At 37.8% G+C, this 16,113-nt stretch overlaps 1 pseudogene; it reads right to left on the bottom strand.

The window, feature by feature from the left end:
* Positions 1-6,847: 6,847 nt before the first annotated feature.
* Positions 6,848-11,048, bottom strand: LOC127439669 (uncharacterized; annotated as a pseudogene).
* Positions 11,049-16,113: the final 5,065 nt, after the last annotated feature.

Here is a 16,113-nt window from a genome sequence, read left to right as displayed (position 1 = left end):
TTTTAAGGACATTCAGTCAAAGCCATCATTGTTTCTTTATCATTTCTTTTAAACAAAGAATGCAATGGATCCACTGTATCTGAAAACATACCTGATGTTTTACTTACAAACATCTTGGTTACAGGAAAAAAGATGATATCTAAGATTTATGGTGTAGATCGCCTTTCAGCACCCATATAGGCCAACTATCAACATTAGTTTACATGTCAGGGACTATGTAAACTATCTTCTAGCGCAGTGGTTCTCAACCGGGGGTAGGGGCCCACAAAGGAGGCTCAGCAAACTTCCATGGGGGCTCAATATGACTTAAAATTATTTAAAATAAGCTAATAAACTATATTATAATATTCTAACTTGCTATAATCTAAAAAGCTAAAAATAAATAAATGTAAATACTGACTAAAATGTACAACTGACAATTTCTTAATTTAACAAATCCCTTCAACAACTGTTTTTATTGAAGAACATACAGTTCTAAAAACTTCTGGAATTACAAAATTAATCAAGACTAATTACTTTATCTATTGACATGCCTAGTTTCTGTTAATAAAGTTTGAAAACTAGTAGCTTTGTCAACATTAAATTATATCATTAATGAATTTTCTTAATAAAATAACATTTTAAAAAAGTATAAAATTTATGTCTTTGATATTTTTGCTATGTTGTAGCCATTTTATAAAAGCAAAACGCATTCAAAGCTGCCAGGCTTTATAGTGAGCAATGTCCTTTAGTCATGAACATTTTTGACCTCACACCTTATTGCTTAACTGTTAAGAATAATTCTAAATGGTTTTTTTAGTTAACAAAGAATAATTCTTAATGGTTTCTTGTACAATTTCAAGTGAGTGTGTCACCATAGAATAGGATGGATTATAATAGTTCAGGATGTATACCAAAAGGTTGCAAATTCAATCCCAACAGGTTTGAGATCACCATTGTGGCCTTGAGAAAATAAATGTAACCCAAATTTGCAAACCATGCACCGTGGGCAGGCCCATATATAATCTGTGCACTTTTTAAAGTAACATTTAAGAGCAGCAACCAATTAACTGAATAGCAGGGTAATTACATTTCTTGTTAGTTTTCTTTTTCGGGTTAACAGTGGCAATGTTGCATAACATTACAGTCTGAACAAACATCATGATCACACTGGAAGTTGGTTAGCATGTTGTTTCCGAGAGTTCCAGTACCATAGGATCAGCCACTTTATGCACTGACAAGCGCCATCTCCCATCAGACATTTTTGCGTCAGCTCAAGCTGTTTACCTTCCCTTGTGGTGCAACCAGAAGTTTGTTACATCAGCATCGAGGGATATCCGTGTTTAGATCCCGCATTGAAACCATGAAGTAATTGCGTTCACAAACTTGACGCATAATCATTGATGAGCCCAATTTGGAGGTTGCATTTTTCCCTCTAACATTACATTGTTACTCCACTGATGGTTAGGCTTAGATATGAGGTTTGGGTTGGGGTGTACAGTTTATAAAATATACATTCCTCTTCACTGTATTACAGCCTGTTCAGATGAAAACAACTCGGTTTACGACTCACTTTTGGTGCCCATCTTTGGACATTTCATGTGGAAAATGGAGTTCAGAATTGACACCCCTCCCCACCTTTACTCACACTTACTCATATATGTCTCAGCACACTCACACATATACAAATACTAATTTTACACCAGGACTGTTTTAAGACTGGTGCTTGTGAGCTTTGAAGAGGTCGTAGGCAGTGGTAGGTTTAGAACATTTTTTAGACAGTATTTTTAGGGAGGCAATCCAATCATACTTGAATTGTAGGAGAGAGGTTTTCCCTGTTTGCCACAAATAGGGGTAGGGGCCTCCAAAATAAAAAATCATGATCACACAGATATTAAACTAGAAGCCTGAAGTGCATATTTTATACTTAAACAATGTAATTTGCATATAGGACTAGACTAAAGATAAAACTCTAAACGTGTCCATGATTCCTTTCAGGATAAGAAGAAATAACTTCATCCAAGAATACAGAAAAATGTGTGTTTTGTTTAATGTCATTCTGTCGTTGTGAGCTTGTATTTCTAGTCTTGGTGACACACTGAGTCATCTTGAAACCAGGTGCTTCTCACACACCAGTACAGGAAAGACTGGCAGTTATTCTCTTATTTTCTTGTTTCAGTTTGCATTAATTGATGCGTTGTGTGATTTGATGGTTGTTCTCCAGCAACATTTATTTTTGTTTTGATAATACTGCCTTTTAACCAGAAAAAAAGACAATCAAACACTATAGTAGTATTATATCATTATAGTTGTACACAAATATAAATCCTGAGATAATGTACATATCAAGTCCATGCTTGTACTGTCATTGGTCAATACATACTTGTGTTGAATGGAGAAGCTTTTTCTGACGTTCATATTGTCGTTTCAGTCTTTATTTTGTATCTTTAAGAGAGAACCACAAAAACACTTACAAACTCAAGAGAGGTTTTCAAGAACTTAATCCTTGAAAAAGCCTTTGCCCTATTTGACCTTCAGCATCACATGTTTGTTCTCATCCGTTTGTGATCTGAAAAACTATTTGGCTGCAAAGCTCCTCCACAGATGACTTTGATCTGTAATATGTCCCTGCAGGGTTCCTCCCTCTGATCTAGCTTGAAATAGTTGTGAAACTAGTCTATCCATACTGGTATTTTTGTGCTGAAGCCGTTTGTGTTGATGTCAGACAAAAAGAAAGTTGTCTGAAATTAGTATTACAATAAAGCACAAGTTCAAGAACAACTTGACAGAGTTCGAGTCTGTTGCTTCAACATATTCCAATGTCACATCAATGTATATTACAAACTGGGTTTTATATAGCTCAGAAAGACTGAGGATTTGTACCAGGTATAAAACTTAAAGAGATTGCTGTAGAGAGGTTGAGTTTATTTGCAAAATAATCCCACAGGAAATCTGCATGTTAGTTCCAAAACATTTTCCACCCAAATTCAGACCCGGTATGTCGAATTCCGTGGCGAATGTTCATTGCCTGAAAATCACAGTCTGTCTCAGTACTTTTAGGCTATGTTCACACAGTCAGTGTTTGGGATTGACACCCATATTTACTCACAGGTGTGAGTCTTGAAATGTTCTGTTCATACAACATGTACGCATGTAGCAGTTCGAATGCTCTCTGTATGAACAAACATTCGAAGTCACAACCGTAGTCTAAATGCTGTAACCATAGAGACAGTGACTAAAAGATGGCGACGTCCATAACACTGGCATGTCTTATAATAATAAAGCACAACAGTCTGGTTCCAGAAGTAAAAATCCCATACATTTATCCCATAGACTAATTGATTTTCAACAATAACTTATAAACCTTAAAAAAACAGACCTACCATGAGCGCCGAGGTTGTTCGTCGATGGTATATGCAACAGTTGAAGCAATCCGTCTGCGTTATCTCAACTTCATTGTTTAAATATTGCGTTTGATAGCAGAATTCATGGTAAACAACTACATTACCCATGATCCAGCAGAGAAAGATACATCAATCAAAGAATCGTGTCTAACGAAACCCGCGAAACGTGGCTCGGAGCGACTGCGCACTCCCATGACGCACTGTGAATGACGTAATCGAGTCGGTCTCTCTTCACCCTTAAACTACTTATATATTTGTACATATCAGGATATTTTGCAATAAACGTAAAATATATTGTTTTTATACTTATAATCATTGACCTAAAATCAATAGTTTTATATATTCCCATGAAACACAATAAATACACATCCTTGTACTTATGTCTTTATGTCCGATTCTTTTTGTCTCTAAACAAAGTCTGTGATGTTGTGATTCACTTCAGAGCTGGTTGATGTGGTTCATGGCTCACAACTCTTTTATGAAGGATTTTATAACAATTCTATAAAAGAAACGAATGAGGAAAGTACTTCCGGAACTCAGACAGCTGAAAACGTAGGCAGTCACTGCTGCACACTATTGCCACCGTGTTATTAAATCCAATCGAGTCCAATTGAGGCGTGAGTTCATCCATCAGATTATAATTAAATGAAAGCAGCTTTGAATGCTTTTTAACCATGTGCAGAGCGCAGCTTTTGTGTCGTGTATCTCGCGCCCATGAGCTTCCAGTGGAAGATGGCGGCTGAATCTTCGGATGACATGCAGCTCATTTCTCCATCTCCATGAGTTAACAAAACCCCACATGAGACACGCATGTAAAGTGCAGCATGTCTCTCACTGTACATGACGTAACTAACAACTAGTTGTCCAGTGCGGTTCCGTTCACACAGCTCAGGTTTTCCGAGAATGTGGTTGTGAGACCTGAATATTTGCTGGTGTCTGTTCGGTTACAGAATGTGGTTGTCACTCTCGTAACCGACCTGTGTGAACGGAACCGTTCGAAAGCATTCAAAACAGGCCTGACAACCATATTCTGCTGCTATGTGAACGTGGCCCTAGGGTTAGGTTTAGGGTTTGGGCAGCCTGGTCTCATGGCAACATTTTCCCAGAACAAAATTGCATGCCTTATTATACATTTGGCAGCAGTTTCCCAGTGAAATGTCGAGCAGGGGGGCGCCAAAAGCAGGTGAAATGGTGTCGTAAGTAGACAAGGTTGAAATGTATTTCCCTAACCTAAAACTTTAACCTAAACCTAATCAATAGTGATCTGAAAACATATAAGAGCAAGACACAAAATAGACATCCTTACCCTTAACCAACGCCTTAACCTAAACAACAGTGTCCAAAAACAAAATGAGAAATGAAAAGCACGTTTTGTGAAGCAACTACATCATCTTGTGTCGCTTCTATGACACTCATCTTATGTGTTAGCTTGCATGCTTGACTGGTCTTGAACCATGCACTTCAAAGTCCAAAGTCCTAGACTCTATGAGATGAGCTACCACACAAGCTAATTACATTGGAATGAGTGTGTAAATGTAGGTAAGTCTGTAATACAAGTGTTAAAATGTATCGTTTTTCAAATAATACGTTATAGTAAAAGTGTTTAGTTATCATAACATAGCATTGTGTAATAGTGTGAAAACATACGTGTTTATAAAGTCATAATCAGTAGTTATAGTCGTGATGTGTGTGAAAGTGAATAAAACGCACAGTAAGAATTAGGCACGTTAAAGTCAGTTTGCAAAAATTTACTTATAGTAGCACTTATTCTATGAGACTAGGTTGGGTTTGGGTTAGGAGTATATTAATGTTATTACTAAATTGTTTCATGCGCATGTTTGCTCTTGTATTGTGCAGTGTGCTGCGTACTGCAGACTGATTTTTTGCAGACAAAATATTTGACCTGTCGCAGATTTTCCAACAAGATCAGTATATTATTTTAAAGTGTGCTGCAAATTTTTTTTTTTTTTTTGAAAGGCTTAGGAAGCCCAAAGTTAGATTTAATTTGTGGATAGTCCCTGAAACAGACAGGGTGGGGCGTTTCTGGGTATTTCCCAGTGTTCATCAGCTGCTGGGCTCTTTATAGCTTTGCTGAGACCAGTAAGCTGAGAGTTACTGTAGTAGGGTTTATCTTAATCACCCACAAGGTGATGATAGCATCATTTTAAGAGCTTAAATAACATTCTAATTTAAGCTTGAGCTTTGCCATTTGGGTTGGTCCACTCTAACAAAAGAATACATATAGATATTGAGAATTAACAATTATATCATATGCTTATCCAAAGACTAAATCATAGTCATAGTAAGCATAGTCAGTGATGATACTGCATTCTGTTCATTTATAGATTACTTTAGACGAAACATAAGAAAGCCCTGCCTTCTGTTGCACCGTGCTATCATGAAAGTTAGTTCACAATATCAAACACCATCAAACCTCTCACCTCTGCAAATTTCAGGAACTTTCTCTAATTTGAGTCAGAGACACAAGATATACCACAATGTGATATTAAAAAGAAATTGAGGTGTTCAAAGGGACATTTTGACTTCAAAAAAGGTCTGTCAGAATGTTCTATTGACACATTCAGTGTTTGGCTACAGCAGTAATGTTTTAGACTTGAATCAGGAAGTCAAAACATGCAGTATTACTTTAAAACATTGTCGTGGACTGGAATTTAAGGGCCTGTGGTATTAAAAGCGCTACCATCCTCCCCGGTCTCCACCCTGCATTGAGAAACCGGGTTGACTAAATTAGCCTGGTGTAAAAAAAATAAATAAAAAAAAAATAAAAAAAATAAAAACAAAATAAAAAAAAGCCATCCACAACACCATCCTGTGGTCACAAACTTGTACATTACACCACAGCTGGCCTGCTTTTGACTGAAACAGGAACTCTGGAAATGTTACAACCGGTCTATTTAGAAACTTTTTGCAAAAATACAGAACTCCTTTTGCTGACTTACTAACTGAAATACCTCACTGTGTGATCAGATAAGAGATGTTTTGACATGATTCATGTAGTGTAATCATTTACTTTCCAAACCTACCATATCGCATATTAAGTATAGAAAGCAGATGGCAAAGTCCCAAGGGCAACTTGACATGGTCAGGAATACTAGATTGTGGTTCTGGGTCCTACAGTTATCTTGTGTTGTCAATATTCAGAAGTACTCTACATGGAAAGCAGATGCAGAGCCATCTAGGCCAAGCAGAGTGAAGTTTTTAATCTAAATGTAGATAATATCTACATACATTTTCTCCAAGAATTTAGTAAAACACTTGTTTTTATGGTATTCTGGACAGCATTCTGTAGCTACAGTATGATTGCATGTCGAGTCAATATTTTCATGGTACCCAACCATTTTTGAAAAGGTAGGTGCAAATGTGTGGAATGGAAAGCAGATGTCATAACAGATCTGGCACGCATTCAAATTCACTCTGGGAGTCACTGACACCGAAGCAACAAGTTACGCAATGCTGATATTTTTAATGCAGTATGATTGAGGAGAGCATTTACAATAACATTTTGTACATAAAGCCTTAATACAGATTACAATACATAAGACTCTGGAAAGAGAGAGATACACAAATAAATAGTTCTATGTTTAAAACAATTAACCCCCACCCCCCTTCCTTGACAAAAATACTGAATCGTTTTTTTTTTTTAAATTGTACATGAACAGATGCACTTTCAAAATCAAAAATGGTTGCTGGACATCAATTGCGCTTGAACCCCACACAAACAGACCAGCTGTATTACAACAGAAGCTTTTAAAAGCAATGCCTTTGGTCTAAACGCAAGGTTGGTTATACGCTATTGTTTGTACATCACTATAAAAGCACATAGCAATATCACTTACACTGAAAAGAGCAAAGGCAGGCATTTTTGCAAATGATATTGTATGCAAATGGCATTTGTTTTCAGACACTAATCAGTTGAGGGAAGAGTTCAGTAGCAAACATATCATCCCAAGAGCCCTCCGAACAGAGGGGGGATGAAATGTTGCTGAAAGGGGATGGAGACCTCTCATATCCAGAGTCACTGTATGCATCTGTCAGACACATAGCCTTCTCATAGCCACTGAAGGAAGAGGCGTCAGAGAGAAAGTCGTCAACGCCATTTGGATCCTGTTCCACTGCAGGGATGACCACTTCCTCTGGTTCATCTTTGATGGACACCGTTTGGTCTTCCACCTCGATTTCTTCACCAGCTTCAGAGAAGGCAACGGAATCATTTATCTCTTCGCTTTTGACTTCAGAAATGCTCTCCTCACTAACCACCTCGGCAGGTTTGGTGTAAATGTGGTCGAAGTGGATCAGTTCATTAAGGGCCTCCAGCTTAACTGATGGGGCCCCCAAAGCTCCAGGTGGGGAGGCAGGTACTTGTTCTCCTGCACCCCCAACCAGCACAGGCTCCTCGGGTTCCTGTGCTTCTGGGAGACCTGACCTGAGGAAGAGCTCCGTGTCAAGGATGTCCAAAATACCAAGCAAGAGATCAGACTGCAGAACAAAAGAAATTAGGTGAGACTGTTGTTCCTAGAGTAAAAATGAGTGATTTGGTCAATAATTTTAGACCTCCAATATCCACAATGCTCCTTAACCAATTGGAACCAATTCACCAAAACTATAGTGCTAGAAGTCTACCCATTGTTTGTCTTTTTTTTTTTTTTTTTTTTTTTCCCCCCTCTCTTCTCAGCCTTCTTTGTGAGGAAGTAATGGAGTTTGGATATCCAATAGCTAATGTTTTGTCTGCTTTGATATTTACCTCAGGGTCTGCAGGGCCAGGGCTGTGAGTATCCATGGTGAAGTCTTCAGATTTGGGGACTGCTGGGCCTGCACCTGCTGCAGAGGCACACGTAGCCTGAGTGCTGCGGACTCAGAAGACCCGGTCACCAAACCAAATTCATTCACTGCGGACTCCAGTACCTGAACCTAAAAGAGACCGAGAGAGAGAAAGGGGGAGGTTATTAGGTAACAATAACAAGCCTTTTTTCAATACTGTATTTTTCAGTTCATTTAAATGTGAGAGGTTAAACAAACTTGTGAACGTGACACTTTAACACTCATCATTACTATGCTCTGGCATTGGACATTTTTAGTTGAAATTTACAATATGTTGATGAGTATGTAGCTTTCCTCATCTATTTATTCAAGGAGTTATACTGATGGTACAACCAAATCCATTTACCTTCTCTTTTGTTTCCAAGGTATCCAATCCCAATCTCTGTCTCAGTTCCTCATTCTCACTCAGAAGATCGCTCGTCTTCTCTCGCAACAGCCTGTTCTCAACGTGAAGTTTTTGATTCTGTGGGGAAAAGGTCACAATTAGATCTTACTTCTGTTTTGAACACTGCAAAAAAAAGCTGAAAATTTGTTTCATATGTTATATGGAAGTCAGAAGTCAACCATAATCAGAATGAGCTTTATTGCCAAGTATGCTTACACAAGGAATTCGTCATGGTGACAGAAGCTTCCAGTGCAAAGAGAAAACAAAAAAATATATACACACACAAACACACACACCATGTGCATATATACATTTGAAATATAAATATATACCGATCAGCCACAACATTAAAACCACCTGCCTAATATTGTGTAGGTCCCCCTTGTGCCACCAAAACAGTGCCAACCCGTATCTCAGAATAGCATTCTGAGATGCTATTCTTCTCACCACAATTGTACAGAGCAGTTATCGGAGTTACCATAGACTTTGTCAGTTTGAACCAGTCTGGCCATTCTCAGTTGACTTCTCTCATCAAGGCATTTCTGTCCACAGAACTGCTGCTTACTGGATGTTTTTTTGTTTTTGGCACCATTCGGATTATTATGGAGACTGTCGTGTGTGAAAATCCCAGGAGATCAGCAGTTACAGAAATACTCAAACCAGCCCATCCGGCACCAACAATCATGCCACAGTCCAAATCACGGAGATCACATTTTTTCCCCATTCTGATGGTTGATGTGAACATTAACTGAAGCTCCTGACCCATATCTGCATGATTTTATGCACTGCTGCCACATGATTAGCTGATTAGATAAATCGCATGGATGATTGTTGGTGCAAGATGGTTTGGTTTGAGTATTTCTGTATCTGATCTCCTGGGATTTTCACACACAATAGTTTCTAGAATTTACTCAGAATGGTGCCAAAAACATCCAGCAAGTGGCAGTTCTGTGCACGGAAATGCCTTGATGAGAGAGGTCAACAGAGAATGGTTCACTAGTTTGAACTGACAAAGTCTACGGTAACTCAGATACCACTCTGTACAACTGAGGTGAGAAGAATATCAACTCAGAATGCTGTTCTGTGATGTGGGTTGATGCGGTTTTAATGTTGTGGCTGATCGGTGTATACAGATATACATTTATGTGCAAGGTGATTTAATGTATTGTGCAGAAGAAGTAGGATATGTCAAATAAATATAAAGGGAATATAAATATGAATGAATAGTTGAATATGCACATGATGGTATTGCCACAATGGAGAGCACTGGGGGCAGTTTTAACTGTTCATAAGGTGAATGGCCTGAGGGAAGAAACTGTTCTTGTGCCTGACTGTTCTGGAGCTCAGTGCTGTGTAGCACCGGCCAGAGGGCAACCATTTAAAAAAAGGTAGTGTGCTGGGTGGGTTAGGTCGGTTAAAGTACCTCGAGCTCCAGCTCCAAGACTTGCTGCTCCAACTCACCCATCTTGGCCTTTTTTCTGTCTCTTGCTGTCTGTGCAGCAACTCTGTTCTTGAGTTTCCTAGAAATAGAAGCACAGCTATTCACAAGCCATTTAAAAAAAATAAATAATAATAATAATAATAATAATAATAATAATAATAATGATCCGTTTGGGATGAGATAGTAGGGAATAGTAAAAAAAAAAAAAAAATGCATTTTTTTTCTAATAACATAATTAGTATTTAAATATTAAATAATTACATCATACAATATTAAGCTTCCAGTTTTGACAGCCTTAAGAAAACTGCGCATGCGCAGTAGCGCCCCTATCCCTGCCACGCAAGCGGTTGTGAAAATGTTGATTCAGAGGGGGGAGGGACTGACGGATAAAACCCACGGATCTTGGCTGAATATTACGTTTTTCCATATGCAAGGGTCAACCCGGTTCATTTCTAACATCTGCTTTTGCTGACGAATTAGAAATCTTCGATATGAGATACGTGAAACTAAGTATTAAACACCATGACGAAGTATTTCGCTCAAACTAGTTTATCAGAGACTGATTGGATTAAATGGCTGATGAAATTAAATACCCATATAGTCTCACCTTCTAAGTGCTTTTTCCTCTGGGCTCAGATGTGTCAGTCTCTGCCTTTTTCGCTGTGGTGGTCCGGTCATGTTGGAGTCGGAGTCTGATGAGGGCTGCTGGTTCTGCAGCATAACAGATATGGACCGGTTGTATCCGCCCTGTGTCGCGCCGGTCGAAGCGCTCTGTTTCCCCGATATCAGGAGGATTTTGTGGGCACCTCCGGCGTCTGCTGTAATTACAACCATGTTGTATGCTTTTCTGTAATAGGAGCTCTTGAAGACCACTTTTGTGTTGTTTGGGGGTGGGAAGTGTCCGTAAAATCGTCTTAATTCCCCGAAATGCTTTCCTCTTTCGATCGCTGAAAATTGAAGGAGTGGAGACGCTTGCGTCCTTTTTCTATGGTCGTGGTGCGCCGCGATTGGCTGTCGGGCTCCGTGACGTCACTTTACGACAGCTGATGTTAAGTTTCGCACTGACACAGTGGCTCTTGATGCGCTTTAAATTACCCCCATTCCTGTTTGTCAACAAGCGAGATCACGAAAGGAGCCCAAGGGCAGAAAATTACTCCTATGCACACGAGAGCAAAATAAACTGAATTCGAATGCCTCTGCAACTGCAACAGCATGTCAATATTGATGACATCATTGTCAATGAGCATGTTTAATCCACTCATTTCATTGGACAATTACAACAAATGACCAGAGACCCTTTAAACCAAATGTCCATGCAGTTTTAAAAAGTGTTTAGTCCATTTCCCTGATTTAATTTTCAAGAAGGGGAATCCAGCAATTCTTGTTGATAGAAGAATTTTATAAACCAATACATTTTGGCACCTAAGGAAAAAATAAAAAGAGAAACTTTATTATAAGAAAATACAAATATAAGAAATGTGCTACAGTGCTTTGCCATTTTTATTATTTCATCAGCCAATGTGAATGTCACACAGGCCTACTACAGGGGGGTAAATAACTATTACAGGGGATTGCATCAGAAAATCTTTTTTTTTTTTTTTTCTAATCTTCTCAACATTCATTAGAAAACAAGATCAAGTGGTCAAAATTACATTCAGCTTTGTTTTAAATGCATGTGCATTTGATCCCTGCCATTCTGAAGTAGGAGACATTACCTGCTATTGTGAAAGGCTCATTAGCAAACATTTAAGCTACTTTAGTTAAGCCTGCCAATAAAGATGTAGGTCTACAGTCAAAGGAGCAGCTGAACAAAGGAGAAACTGCTGAAACTTTCATGTCCTAAAAATCGCTTCTGAGAATGAGTGTAGGCAAAATGGGTTCCCCAGATTAGATAGCAGACATTTGCATGAAGCCTATGTTTGGAAAATACTTTTACATGAAATCTGCATGTCATTATGTTTGAATTGAAGCAATATGCTTCGCCTCATAAAAAAAGAGAGAAAAGAGCGATGTTCTCACTATCATTATGGGATGGGAACCTTTGTAGTAAAGATTTAAAAAATGTAATGATTGTAGAATTATCAACCAGAAATATCATGCATCAATTGTTTGTTACATTATAGCCTTTTGTAATGCCATCCATCCATTAGTCTATATTAAAGAGCTAGAAAAAAAGGTATATTTCTGTATCTATGTTGAACGTTTTTGTATTACAAAGATAACTTAATCATATGAATTTCTCAAATAAAAGGGAATGGCCTAGACATTGCATGATCTACAGGTGATCTTGTGCATGTGCTATTGCCATGTGCATCTTGTAACAGTGCAGGAATTGTGTATTATAGGTGTAGCCCGTTGAATGTGATGTCTGTCACCTCAGCTTCTCTGGAGGTCTGTGTGGAAACCAAACAGTGGCTGTTTACTTTGCACACTTTGAGCCGTTCAGTCAACATTGTAAATCTTAGATGTTGAGTACTCTGTATAGCACCAGTGTTCTCTTTTTAAGAAACATTTATGATGCTTTGCACAAAACCAAATGAAGGTTTAAAAACTTTATTTTTTCTTTTGAAATTTGATAGTGGTAAAGTATGCCAGCCTTGCTGCTTCCCTGAACACAATATTGGTTCTATTCTACTGTTTTGTTGTAATGTAACATGTTAAAAAAAAAAAAAGATTTAAAGGAATATTTCTGGTTTAATACAAGTTAAGCTCAGTTGACAGCATTTGTGGCATAATGTTGACTACCACAAAAATGTATTTCGACTCATCCCTCCTTTTCTTTAAAAAAGCTAAAACCGAGGTTACAGTGAGGCACTTACAATGGAAGTGAATGTGGCCAATTTCTTGAGGGTTTAAAGGCAGAAATTAAAGGCAGTTTAAGGGTTTGTTGACATTACATCGTCATGGCAACAAAGTTGTAAAATTGACAATAACTTTACACAGAAAAGGTTAGTAAGTGATTTTATCACACTAAAATCATGTTAACACACATATTGTTTATGTCTTGTGGCTATACTTTTGAAAAAGTGAGTATTTTAACGTTCAAAAATTGACCCATTCACTCATTGAAAGTGCCTCACTGTAGATTTTTGCTTTTTTAATATTTTTTACACATTTTATTTTAAGGATGGGCAAGTCAAAATTTATTTTTGTGGTAATCAATATTATGCCACAAACGCTGTCAATTAAGCTTAACTTGTATTAAACCCAGAATATTCCTTTAACTGTTAAATTGAATGAAACCAAGGGGGCCTGGGTAACTCAGCAAGTATTGACACTGACTATCACCCCTGGAGTCACAAGTTTGAATCCAGGGTGTGCTGAGTGACTCCAGCCAGGTCTCCTAACAGTCCTCCAAATTGGACTGGTTGCTAGGGCGGGTAGAGTCACATGTAACCTGTAACTCTCAATGGGGCATGTGATAAGTTGATCATGGAGAGTAGCATGAGCCTCCACATGCAGAGTCTCCACAGTGTCATGCACAATTCAAGTCCAATTTATGCATTTGGCAGACACTTTTATCCAAAGCAGCTTACAGCGACCTTATTACAGGGACAATCCCCCTGGAGCAACCTGGAGTTAAGTGCCTTGCTCAAGTACACAATGGTGGTAGCTGTGGGGATCAAACCAACAACCTTCTGCTTACCAGTTCAGTGCTTTAGTCCACTACACCACCACCACTCCTTAAGATAAGATGCGCAGATTGACGGTCTCAGAAACGGAGGCAATTGAGACCTGTCCTCCACCACCCGGATTGAGGCGAGTAACCGCGCCACCACGAGGACCTAATAAGTAGTGGGAATTGGGCATTCCAAATTGGGAGAAAAGGGGATAACATTTTTTTTAATGAGACCTTAACTTTTGGACGTAATTACCAGTCTTTTAGCAGACTTTTTTGCCCTTGAGCTGATAATAGTAGACTAATTGTAACATAAAGTACACTAGAGACTTGTTTTTCTGTGTATTCTGTTGGTCTTTTGGTGACTTTCCCTGTTACATATTAAAGTACCACATATAAGCCAAATCAAGAGCACAAATTTTTTCACATAATGTAGTTTTTCTTCCATTTCACTGGCACTCAAAGGGAAGTCCTAAAAATGTGCCTTGTTTCCCTCTCCCAAAGCTAATGCATTGGAACTATTCTTGATTTACTTCCTGTGAAAATGCAACATGGCATGTTTGAGAAGAGCATATTTTTACTGTGAAAAAAACAAAAAACTTTACGTTAGTTGGCAGATGAAAAAGGGGATGATGAAACGTACCTCCAATTCCAGTTAAAAGTGACTTGTCACTTGATAAAGTTGTAACATTCTACTACAGTGTTTGCTAATGTTTACTGGGGTAAACTGACCGTTGAGGGGGAATAAAAAGTTCAATGTAGTGCCTCTGCAGCGAACATAATTACCATTAATTAGCATTACAATTTATTCACCAAGGTACTTGGCTGCAGTTGAAGGCCTAAAATTACAACAGCCCTCACAACAACTCTGAAATTCCCACGATTCTGTTTCAGTTTCCTTAAGATCTTGCTTACTTACATTGCAGTAAATGTATGTCCTTGGCAAATGTTTTGTAACTAATGTGATGTTTAGGAAGTTAAATTGAACAATCCTTGTGTCATTCATCTGTTTATACTAATGAATAGCAAGTGTTATCCAACACTATTATAATGCATCACTTTATCACATGACAGAGCTTGCTTTATTTTTTAGACTTGCAAATGGAGCAAATATTGTAGCGGTTTTAAAGTAATTAAAAGTGTATCTGAATGCTGCCAGGTTGTGATTTGGTTAGCACCTCTGCACTATCTGTACTGAATCAAGTGTGGGTAAAAGGTCAAATGGAGAATAGAAGCAAATAAAGCCTCATTTATAGTTACAGTGGTTCCAAAGTTTGAGTCCACATTGAAAATCTGGCATTCAGTATCTAATTTAAACCTGGAAGTAAACAGAAATATATTGGATCTCTACGTCACTATCAAAAAAGCATACTTGTGATACTGACTGAGTTAATTACTTTGAACTGAAGAACAGATGTCCTAGCTTTCACTGAAGCACACAAGATGCTCTTTGGAACATTTACAGAGCTAACATGAATTAGGTTTTGCACAAACTTGTGAAATCCATGCCAGCTTTAAGACATGCTGTCATTAAAGCAAAGAGGAATGTATTTACTCAAATACTAAGACATTCTGAAATTCATACTGCAAAAATAAATAAATAAATCTGTAAATTTACGGTTAAATACCAGCAGCTGTGCTTGCCAGAAATGCACTGTAAAAAAATACAGTGAGCATGTTTCAGGCATTACAGGATGTCATTTTGATGCCTGTACATTTTACGGTTCACTCTTAAACACCAGTAACAACAGAAAACCACATGATGACTTAAAGTTCATCAAGAGTGGCCCTTCCAAGAGCAATGACCAATATACAGTACATGTAGAGTCAGTGCACAGTGTCACTCACACAAACACAAAACATCAACAGGGTAACATGAAGCACTAAATTAATGCAATATACATTAACTAAACTACATAAAATATAACATAAAAAACCCCAGTGTACATTACTGATATCCAAAATAAGAAGCATAACTATTTCTATCAAATATAATGAAATTTGATGGGTCATGCAGGGACTTCTGAAAACGCCTGATTATTGTTTTTCACAGTAATTTTAACAATATTTTACCATAATTTTTGTTTCTTTTTTAACATAATATACATTTTAACTGTTAATTATACCATAAAAATTTACTTTTTACACCTAAAAAGTATATATATTTTTTTACAATATTTTACTGTAAAATTACATATATTGTCTGTTAACTTTTTCATTTATTTATTTTTTTTATTTTTTTTTTACTGTAGCATTTTTACATTCTTTTCCGTTAAAATTATGGACATTTTTTACAGTGCATGTTCATTTTTCAATTAAGCTTTTCACTTATAATTCTGACGCTGATGTAACAGTAGCCAGCTGGTATGTGATTGCTGTGCAGTATGTGTAAACCTCACTCCCCTGGCCTTAAGAGGCGCACTAGCGACTGATGTGCCTGACTCCC

Source organism: Myxocyprinus asiaticus, chromosome 4 (genome assembly GCF_019703515.2).
Source record: "Myxocyprinus asiaticus isolate MX2 ecotype Aquarium Trade chromosome 4, UBuf_Myxa_2, whole genome shotgun sequence".
NCBI lineage: Eukaryota > Metazoa > Chordata > Actinopteri > Cypriniformes > Catostomidae > Myxocyprinus > Myxocyprinus asiaticus.
This window is presented reverse-complemented; position numbering and strand designations above follow the sequence as displayed.